The 11,187-nt window shown below is 40.1% G+C and overlaps 1 pseudogene; it reads left to right on the top strand.

The window, feature by feature from the left end:
* Window positions 1-8,427: 8,427 nt before the first annotated feature.
* On the top strand, window positions 8,428-9,305 carry LOC103697160 (annotated as a pseudogene).
* The last annotated feature ends 1,882 nt before the right edge of the window (window positions 9,306-11,187 follow it).

Here is an 11,187-nt window from a genome sequence, read left to right on the forward strand (position 1 = left end):
CACCAGAAGGTATTGTACCTATTGGATGCAAATGGATCTACAAAAGGAAGATAGGTTCGGATGGAGAGGTAGAGACCTATAAGGCAAGGCTTGTGGCGAAAGGGTATAGTCAGCGCGAAGGCATTGACTATCAGGAGACCTTTTCACCTGTAGCCATGCTAAAATCCATCCGAACATTGCTTGCCATTGCAGCATTTCATGATTATGAAATCTGGCAGATGGATGTGAAAACTGCTTTCCTGAATGGATATCTTGATGAAGATATCTATATGGAACAGCCTTTGGGTTTCACTTCCAGTGATGGAGATCACAAGGTCTGCAAGCTGCAAAGGTCCATCTATGGACTAAAGCAAGCATCTCGGAGTTGGAACACTCGTTTCGATGACGCAATCAAAACGTTTGATTTCATCAAAAACGAAGAGGAACCGTGTGTTTACAAAAAGGTTAGTGGGAGTGCTGTCGTTTTTCTCGTACTGTACGTAGATGACATTCTCCTGATTGGGAATGATATTCCCATGCTAACCTCGGTCAAGGTCTGGTTGTCAAAAGAATTCTCCATGAAAGACCTTGGGAAGCATCCTATATTTTGGAAATAAAGGTCTATAGAGATAGATCTAAGAATGCTTGGCCTTTCACAGAAGATGTACATAGAGGAGGTGCTGAAGAGATTCAACACATGAGCAAGATTCCCTATGCATCGGCAATGGGAAGCCTCATGTATGCCATGCTGTGCACAACCTGATATAGCTCTTGCTGTGAGTGTCACAAGCAGATATCAGTCGATCCAGGCAAGAAGCACTGGATAGCTGTGAAAGAACAGTCTTAAGTACTTGAGAAGAACTAAACATGTTCTTGGTCTTTGGAGAGATCAGAGTTGAAGGTAGAAGGTACACAGATGACTTCATACTGACATGATGATAGAAAGTCTACATCAGAATATGTGCAATTGTGGTTCAGTAAATTGGAAGAGTTCCAAACAACCGATCATTATAGATTCTACCTTAGAAGCTGAATGTTAAGCCGTATCTAAGTGCAGAAACCTTCTGATTAAAAAGTTAATTGCAGATTAGGTGTAATGTCATTAGATGCCATAACACTTTACTGCGATAACATTGGCACCATAGCACTAGCTATGGAGCCATGGTCTCATCAGAAGTCCAAGCACATAGAGCGGCGCTTCCACCTCATACGCGACTATTGAGAGAAGTATGTAAGTGCAGAGAGTAGACTCCGCGGATAACGTGGCAGACCCGTTCACTAAGCAGCTGAGTCAGCAAAAGACTGAAGCCCACCTTGAGAAGATGGGCCTAAGATATAACTGGCTTTAGTGCAAGTGGGAGATTGTTAGATGTATGCCCTAGAAGCCAATTTGGCTGACACATTGTTGATTCTAGGGACATAATTTTGTACTTGACTTTTATTATTGAATAAATAAAAGGCATCTTTTCATTCATATTTTATGTGTCTATGAATCGTCCAAGGAATTAATAAGATGATGATACATATTCTCAAGAGTTGAGAATTTGAGCCATGTATCATTGGTGATTAATTTCTAAATGCTCCTGATCAATGGATCATCACGAGGACGGTGATCGATCCGATCAGTGCACACATTTCTCTGGATGGACGAGACTTGAGTCCACAGTGTAGGGACACTGAAGTGATAGTGCAGGTGCTTGTTAGAGAACAAGGTACTGAGCGTGACCAAGACAAGAAGTCACTTGGATGTCTATCCACTCGTCAGTGACTTGCTTGATGTTGCAGTAGTGTGACTGGTCCTTTGACCTGCGGTGCTTCGGCTACTCACAGTGAGGTTATTGTAGTTTGACTGCACACATACATGGTCTCTAGCCATATGGGTCCATGCAGTGTAGATTGGCTGCAGTAGGTTCACTGTAGGAGTAGGGTATGCACCTATAAGGAATCTATCGACCTTGATAGAAGAGAGATCCTATGTGATTTTTAGACTGAGTTCTAAGACCTTGGCCAGGGCAGATTAAAGTGGAAAAGAGTTTTCCACTATCGAACTAAGTCGAATAAATCTTGACATATGACAGACGATGGGGTTTGACGAGTTGTCCATGACCTCCGTCCTGTAGGGATCCACGATAGTAGGACTGTATCACATTAACTGCACCTAGAGGTTCATCATTCCATTCTGCTGGGTAGCCACTACATGCTGCTAGGTGTCACTGGTGGATGGTGGGACTCATAGGGATTATCTCGATGATCGATAAACCCTAATGAGTTGAGTTGGAATCGTTCCAACCCATTGAAAGGAGTTTTCAATGATATTGTGATAGAGATCACAATATATCTCACTACCAGTCAGAATAGAACCTATGGGGTCACACACACTAGAAGTATTGACCGATCCGATGGTTGAAATCGTGATTAGGAATCACAAGTAAATCAATTCGATTGATTGATAAGAAGTTGAAGAAGGAAAGAGGAATTAATTAATTGGACTTAAACAAGAATCCTACTTGAACTAGGATTTCTATTGGACTGGAATCCTAGTTGGAGTAGGACTGGGATTCCTACTTGGATAGGATTCCACAATCCTAATGAGATTAGGAGTTTTTGAATCAAATTGGATTCCTACTTGGAGTAGGATTCCTAGATCCTAATTGGATTAGGACTTCGGATTCAAATAGAGTCCTAATTGGATTAGGACTAAAATTAAACTAAATCCTAATTGGATTAGGATTCTTAAGTCCTAATTAATTATTAATCTAATGAATCAACATGACTCCTAATTGTTAGGATTGAAGAGTTCAATTGAGTCATGATTCATTGAGTCCTAATTGGATTAGGACATTGCATGGATCAAACCCAAAATGGTTCACCCTTGGGCTAAGCCTAATTAGATTAGGGCTTGACCACATTAGGGCATCCCAATCCTTACTTAATAAGGATTAGGGTTTACCATGAGGAGGGGCGTACGCCCCTCCCCTTTTTCCTTTGGTGCGGCATAAAGAGAGGGGCCGGCGCCCCCTCTTAGGAAACTAGTCTAGGGCTCCTAAATTGTAGGAGCCCTAGATGTGCAGTAGATTGATAGAAATTATTTTAAACTACAGGGATTTCTTTGATTTGTTATTTCCTCCGGGTATAACAGATGCTTAGAAATCCCTGTAGTTTAAAATAATTTCTATCAATCTACTGCACCATAAATCAAATCAAAAACATTAAAATCCCATTGATGATTAAAGAAAATACATGAAAAAAATGCTAGGCTTTTCCCTAGCCTTAGCTAAAAGAGAATTAGCTATCCATATGAGATGCAATCATTTTTATAAAAGGGATTAGCATAGAATAAATAAAATAAAGCATAAATCCCATTTTTTTCCCTTTCTTCTCTTAAGAAAACGGAGTGCTCTGTTCTCTGTTTTCTTTCCTTTTTTTTCTTCTCTCTTTCGATGGTTCCCTTGGTCTCCTCTCTTCCCGAATGGCCTCTCCTCCTCTCTCACCCAGCTGGCTTCTCTCGGTTCTTCTCCCCCTTCTCTTGCCCGGCTGGGAAAATCGGAAGAGGAGATATGCGTCGCTGGTTCCCTTGGTCTCCTCCCCTCCTTTTTCCGTGTCCTCCTCCTACCTCCACCGGATCCTCCTCGTCGCCTCTACACCTTGCTCTGTGTCCTTCTCTCTTCCCTGGCCTCTCCCCCTTCTGATGCAAACTCAATCCCCTTTTATAGACACCTTCACCGGATTGGAGAAGCTGGAACGCTGCTGGGACGAACCGAATGGATGGGGAGTGTTGAACGTGGAAGCGACACGGGCAGATGGCTTGCGGACGGTTTGGTTCATGTTTCCTTGTCGGATGAGATGCCACAATGCTTGGAGACTTTTCAGATGGATGACATTTATTTGCTGGGAAGGGAGTTTGAAGATGAAACAATCGGACGTTGAATGCGGCTTGGAATTGAAGAGCCAGTTTGCATGGAAGACATGCCCACATACCAGAATAGCCACTGCAGATATCTCTTTGTTTAGAACTAGTTTTTTTTTTTTTTTTACTCCACAAAGATCTATCATTCAATACCTTTGAGCATACCCCGCACATTTGTGAATCAGAATAAAGGGAAGTTGATGAAAGCTGAGTGCTTGAATTTGCAAGTTTGCTGGTGCAGTAACTTGAGTGTTCGCTTCCAAATGAACATGTCTCTCCTTGGGAAGAGGACATCAATTCAGAGATATCAACTGAAGGCCAAACATCAAAAGACCCAACTTGATGTTTGGCTTGTCTTCAAAGATGATGGGCCTGCTTTAGAAGCTGATATAGATGGAGAAATTGATGGCTCAATACATGGTGCAATTACTTGTGATATACTGGAGTCTCTTTCCTTGAAGGGTAAATTTCTTCTGATGGATCCACCTTCGAAAGCCACTTTGGAGCTACAACCAACGCTCAATTTATCAGGAAACTTCAGCTGTCTGAGTGCCTGAGAAGCTGCTACCGGTGTCTTCCCAGCTAGAAGACCTTCATAATCTGTTTCTACATGATGCTTAAATTCTGAGTCAATATTCCCACTGTCGTGATGAGAAAACTCCGAATGGTTGTTGAAAACATCCATTATATGAGTTCGGTTGCCATGTAGAAAGCTCCATCCAGAGGAGCATCTAGCATTCCTATGAGCAGAATGACTGCCACTCATCTTGTAACAGGAAAACAATGGTTTCTCCCTTGGAGCAGCCACACAACAGTTGGCCCCCATGCTGCGGATGTTGGGAAATTTGTTGAGCTCGAACTGTCGGGCATTGGGCTCAAACCCAGCGTTATTGGGTCTTTTTAAATTACTTGCACTCAGACACAAATAAAACATTAATTAATCAATTTTATTAATAAAGATTAGCTCTAATATTAATTATGATAGTATGAAAATTTCACTTTTGTACTCTCATCAAGATGGCTTTAAAAAGGGGGCAAAGGGGCCGGCGTCCTAAGTGAATCCCTCTTCCTTCAAGCCGTGGCCACCCCTCTCCCTTCCTTGGTTCAGCCACCATCAGCAAAGGGAAAAGAAGAAGAGGCGTGCACCTCTTCTTGGCACCCTTCCTTCTTCCAACGCAGGGAAAAGATAAAGGCTGAAAAGCCAGGTGATCTTCTTCCTTGGTTGCTCCTTCTTCCTCCTCCTCCTAAGCACAATCAAGGGTTGATTATAAAGGAGGAGATCAGCCATCAAAGTTATCTCTGCAAGGGAGCTAGCACCCCGGGGAGATAAAAAGCTTGGATCGGTTCCTGCTTCGTGTGGATACCCGTAGAGGCCGGGCACTTGAACGGCTTCAAGTGAACCTTCATCCAAAACCACGATTATCAGTTTGCGGTGATTATCTACCCGCACAAGGTGAAGATCTGATCTTCCTAAAGGTTCTAAAAGTTTTAATTCTTATCTATCTACGAACGGTTTTTTGAAATACGTTCATGCGATGAACGTCGATCCCGCTTATGCCGATTCCGCTGCCATCTGAATTTTTTTGAATTTTCTGCGGCATGGGCGGGTTGCCAACAATTTACCTGCTCTATAAGTAGTGAAGAGCTCTTTCCTTAAAGTGATATGACAGAAATATGCCACGTCAATTACCAACTCCACATCGGGATCTGCAACATGATAATACTAATCCTCTCCCACAAAGAGAACTGCCACTGCTTCATCTAAAATACAAGCAGTGGTGTCTTCATTGTTGGCCTTTTTCTGATTCTTTTTCTCTTTCAATTTCTTTTTTCAAGCCTTGCAGTGTTTCTTCATATGACCTTCTTTATTACAGTAGAAGCACTAGATTGACTTCTAGAAGTACCGCACCCCTTAAAATCTCTGCTCTTACCTCTTCCCCTATTTTTTGTAACAAGAGCATGTGCACTGTCCTTACCCATGTCTCTTCTCCTCGTTTCTTCATTAAACAATCTATCTTTCACCAGAATAAGTTGTAGCACCCCATCAGGAGCAGAGTTGTTAAGCAACACTACCAAAGTCTTCCAACTGTTAGGCAATGAACTCAACAGCAATAATGTTTGCCACTCATCATCTAGCACTATTTTCATTGTGGTCCACTAATTCACCAAGTCTTGGAGCTTACTTAAATGCTCAGCAATAGATCTTCCCTCTTTCAGCTTCAAATTCACAAGCCTCATGATTGCAAAAGCTTTGTTTTGGGCTATCTTCCTCTCATAGAGACCCTCTAACTTCATCCAAAGACGGTAGGCATCTGTCTCTTGAGACACGTAATGGAACACACTGAGATCAATCTACTGTTTGATATACCCAATAGCTTTTCTGTGCATCTTCTTCCAATCACTATCACAATGTCCTTTGGCTTAGCACCTTCAATGGCTCATGTAAATTCTTATAGTAAAGAATGTCCTCCATCATAGGCTTCCAAATAGAATAATTAGAAGTACTAAGTTTCATTATGGTACCTGAAGAATTCTTCATATACTCCCACAATATCTCCACTCCCACACAACCTCGGCTCTGATACCACTTGTTGGGGCCAAAATAGGGATATTGCGAAATAAACAAAGCCAAAACCAAAACCAACTAGAAGCAATATCACACAAGCAATATATCAAACACCTGAAGAGCAGAAAGAAAGCACACCAAATTCTATGTAGAAAAACCCTCTAGTGTAGAGGAAAAAAACTACGGAGCAAATCCTATCAATCCACTATAATAAATATAGAGTTTATAATACTTAAGTTTATGTCCAAAACTTGAGTCCTCAACAAATTAGAAAAACTACAATATCACCTCTCTAAGAGTAACAGTGATCTCACCCAAACCACCACAATATGATGGACCCAAAAATATAATGAGATTCCTAATAATGAATACTACAACTCCCTATAGCATCCGACACAACTTTTAGATAGAAACCCAATTTGTTAAATCTCCATGTAACCACACCCAATAAAAAAAAAGATAAAAAAATATGTTTCTTTTTTCATAGGGCGCAGATAAAACTTTAGATTTTTCGCCCATGCTATCTTTTTCTTTTTTTTTTTTTTCTCGCTGCCGGCGCGCTGCTCGTCTTTCTTTTTTTTTCAGCCGCAAGCCTCCCTCTGTTTTTTTTTCATCAGCCGCAAGCCTCCTTTTTGTGTCACGCCCCATATGCCGCACGCCCTCCTATGGTCCTGCAAACACAATAAAGATAAAGCCCTAATGACCTTTCTGGGCCTCCTAAAGTGGGCTGGACCCACTTACATTTATTCTGCTCATTCATCTCAAAACCTACTTACTCATGAATTGCACTTTTTTTTTTGATAAAAGTAATTATGCATATATAATTTTTGCTATGAGCCTATGACGCCTTTACTGGCTTAGGCCACATGAAGGACGAAGGCATAGTAACATACATTTTTTGTAGTATCTTATTCTTATATAGCTCCAAATTCTCCTTGAAGGTGAATGTAGAAAATTTGGATATCAAAGAGAGAACTCTATATTGTCTCAATTAAAAAAGAAAACTCTATAGATGGTAGCATGACACACCTATTGCACCACAACAATGCGGATCACTAGGCAAGTACCCTAGCTAGGGTAACCTTTGTGTTTCGGGACGTCTATGTTTTGGGAGTATGTACGTTATGGTCCAACTTCATATACGGAAAAGATAATTCTTATTTTTCTAGGCTTATACCTAGTCATATCACTTACTCTTATTTTTCTAGGCTACTAGAAGGTGAATGTCAAACAAGTGGCATGAGAGGAACCATTATTTCCTTCCATCGCACGTCTGCTAAGGTAGAAAAACGAAAAGTTCAAGCTCAATACAATATCTTGCTTAACATTTTTATATATACCTTTTTTGGTAGACAACATTTTGAAATGCATTAAGAAAAGAGATACAAGGAACTTAGTTTGAGATTCACCTCAAAAAAGAAGAAAGAAGCCTAGCTAGTTGATTTTCTTGTAGCTCAAGTCTTTCAGGCGGTACATACATACTTATAACTAAAAATAGGATAGGCATATCTGTTTTGAGATTTGCAGTCTGTTGCCTTGTATTGTACATCTAAATAACACAAAATTTAAAGATTATCAGTTATTAAGCAAAAACTAGTTGGTTCCTCAGAATACAATTTGGAGAGTGAGGTAATTATATACCCCATGTCTTTCGGGTCATTGCGATTACATGGGGTACGTTCTTGGCAAGCAGTATGATCTAAGTTAAGCTGAAGCAATCTATCAGAAAAGAGAGGAGCTGGATCACAATTTCCAAACACCAAGGTTTTTCAAGGCCCACATGCCCAGACAAGTTCCATCCCTTGGACCATTTCCTATCCAACATAAGAATAATGTCTACTTTTTGTCAAATGGAAAAGGTGTGGAATCCTTCAAATTAATCACCAAGCGTACAAGACTATATATGACAGAACACCAAACCTATATAAGACAACATCAAGGTCATCCTCTACTCTCACCAAATCTCCCACAAACAATGAAGATGGAATCCGTAGCAAGACCTTTCCTCTTCCTTTGTTTCGCCCTCTTCCTCCTCTCCCCATGCCGCTCCGACCCCGATCCCTCCAGGACTTCTGCGTAGCCAACCTTCAAACCAGCGACGTAACGGTCGATGGATTCCCATGCAAACAAACCTCCAGCGTCGTCTCCGACGACTTCTTCTCCACAGCGCTTTCGATAGCAGGCAACACAGACAACATTTTCAGCTCCAACGTGACCTCTGCAGACGTCCGCAGCTTCCCAGGCCTCAACACACTTGGGCTCTCCATGAACCGAGTCGACTTCGCCCCGGGAGGTCTCAACCCCCCTCACTCCCACCCCCGTGCCACCGAGCTTGGGCTCGTTCTTCACGGTCAGCTGCTGGTGGGATTCATCAGCACGGGCAACGTATTCTACTCTAAAATTGTGAATGAAGGTGAGAATTTCGTGATTCCCAGGGGACTCGTTCACTTCCAGTACAACGTGGGGAAGGAGAAGGCGCTGGCGATCACAACATTCAATAGCCAGCTGCCTGGGGTTGTGGTTGCTCCTTTAACTCTCTTTGGATCGAAGCCTGCAATACCGAGCGAGGTGCTGGCCAAGGCTTTCCAGGTTGATCAGCAGGTCGTTAATCAGATAAAGTCCAAATTTGGAAACTAGGCTGCTTCCTCGGTTCCCCTCCAATAAATTATATTTAGTACTACTTAACGTAATCTTCTGATTGTGTCTTATGTTATTCCTTTCGTTGTTGTTTATTGCTGCTTGCTCTTCTTCGTTGGAGGATAAAGTACTCATCGATTGCTTTGTTGCCTCATGGCATTCCACCAATTCTCCTATTTGTTACCAAATATTGTTAATTTAAATATATGGATTTGTTATCTTCCGATGGAAATTTTCCCCTCTTCAAGATGTTTAGTGGAGTTTGTATCACATACTATATGGTTACAAAATGATGAGGACTGTGACTGTCACCAATTTATTCTGCTGCCTATTTCTTTTATGCCTTGTGGCTCTGTACGTAGCAATTCCATCAAGGTATCACCAAATGTGATGTGGACACTTGAATTTATTATCTGCTCTCATATGTAAAGAAACTTCCCGTCTTACTAGATCTCAAAAACTACCTTGATCATGACCAAGTTAGAGATTGTTTTAACACACTACCTTGCCACGGCAAGGAGAGCAGAGAATTGAAGAAAAAATATTGCCTTTAGATCTCAAAAAACGTACCACAACAAGACAACCACCTACTCGTGAGTCGTGAATAAAAATGGCTGTTCTAATGAACAACCAATATAGGAACATCAGCAAATAGTTTGAGCATGCATCTCTATGAAAGTTCTTGTCACGCCTCAGATCCGGAATATGACATAGCCGTACTACCAAAGGTACAATTCACGATAATACAAAGCTAACATTATATTTAGCTTTTCAAATCCATCTCAAATATAATAGAATAAATAGAAATTCAATTTTATTATCCATTAAATATAGTCAATACTGGTTCAGAGCGCCTAAATTCAAACATAAATACCAAATGCATAATCCGCAATATTCAAAAAATCATTAATTGCAAATTCATAATCAATTTAAAATACTAATATTCTTTTACAAAATAACTAAGTTTACTAGCACGATCTTCGAGCTTGGACCATCTTTCATTCCTATCAACCTTATTCGTCTGGGGAGAGAAAAATAAAAAAAGAGGTGTGTGAGCGACATGGCTCAGTAAGTATTTTATAGTACTATATAATAAAATAAGTCATAAAGCAAATCATGCATGTAAACATACTTCTAAGTTTATATTGCAAATAAATTCGTAAATTGTTTTTCATGTCATTCAATTCTATTATGGATCAAAACATTGTTCATAGATATTCGTCCCATGGTCACTATAACCCATGATGGACTATCTTCATAATCGACAAGATATCATAGTTTGTATTCATTATCAACTTTAATTCATTGACAAAGGGTTGTTTTTGTTGGAAGCTAGCTTTAGAGCATCGATTGGCTTCCATTTTTAGGGGTGATTATAGCAACTTGAGAGCCTTTAAAAAATTTATATCTTTTTTTAAAAACATACATAAAATAGATGAAAAATACTAAATGACATGATTAGATTCATATTTTATAACAAAACTATATTCATCAAAATATTCATGAAACTATTTTTTATAATAAAGAATGATTTTTATAACATATATGCTGATTCATAATTTTTAAAAAAGTATGATATTTTCACAAGTAAATTTTATACACAAAAAATATGACCATTTAAAAATAATAAGAAGTGTAAGATCTACTTACCTCTATCGTCTTAGACCGTCAAACTTCACTAAACAATATAATTAACCCTATTAAAAATATTAAAAGCAAAATTAATTTATGTTTAACAATTTTAATCGAAACAAATAATAAGAAATAGGGATGATTAGCCGGACGATAGCGTTCGACGATTCTAAAGGAGTCAGGCCTGAGCGATTCAACCAGTAAATTATAGGGCATGGACTCAATCATGGGCAAGGTCGTTTAACATAGTTCGTCATCAATAAATTCTATGGACACCTGACAAGGCCGTATAATCAGTCCGGCAGGTAACCCGAGCACCAGGACAGTTTAGGGCCTCTTTTAGGGATCAACTCAAGTTCGTAGATTAGATTGACATGACCCGATTCTAAATTCTTTGGATCTTCTAGAGAGAGAAAGTAGAGAGAGGAGAGAGGAGAGAGAGAAAAGACTCTCTTCTTTCTTCCCA

This window comes from Phoenix dactylifera, unplaced genomic scaffold (genome assembly GCF_009389715.1).
Source record: "Phoenix dactylifera cultivar Barhee BC4 unplaced genomic scaffold, palm_55x_up_171113_PBpolish2nd_filt_p 000076F, whole genome shotgun sequence".
Lineage (NCBI taxonomy): Eukaryota > Viridiplantae > Streptophyta > Magnoliopsida > Arecales > Arecaceae > Phoenix > Phoenix dactylifera.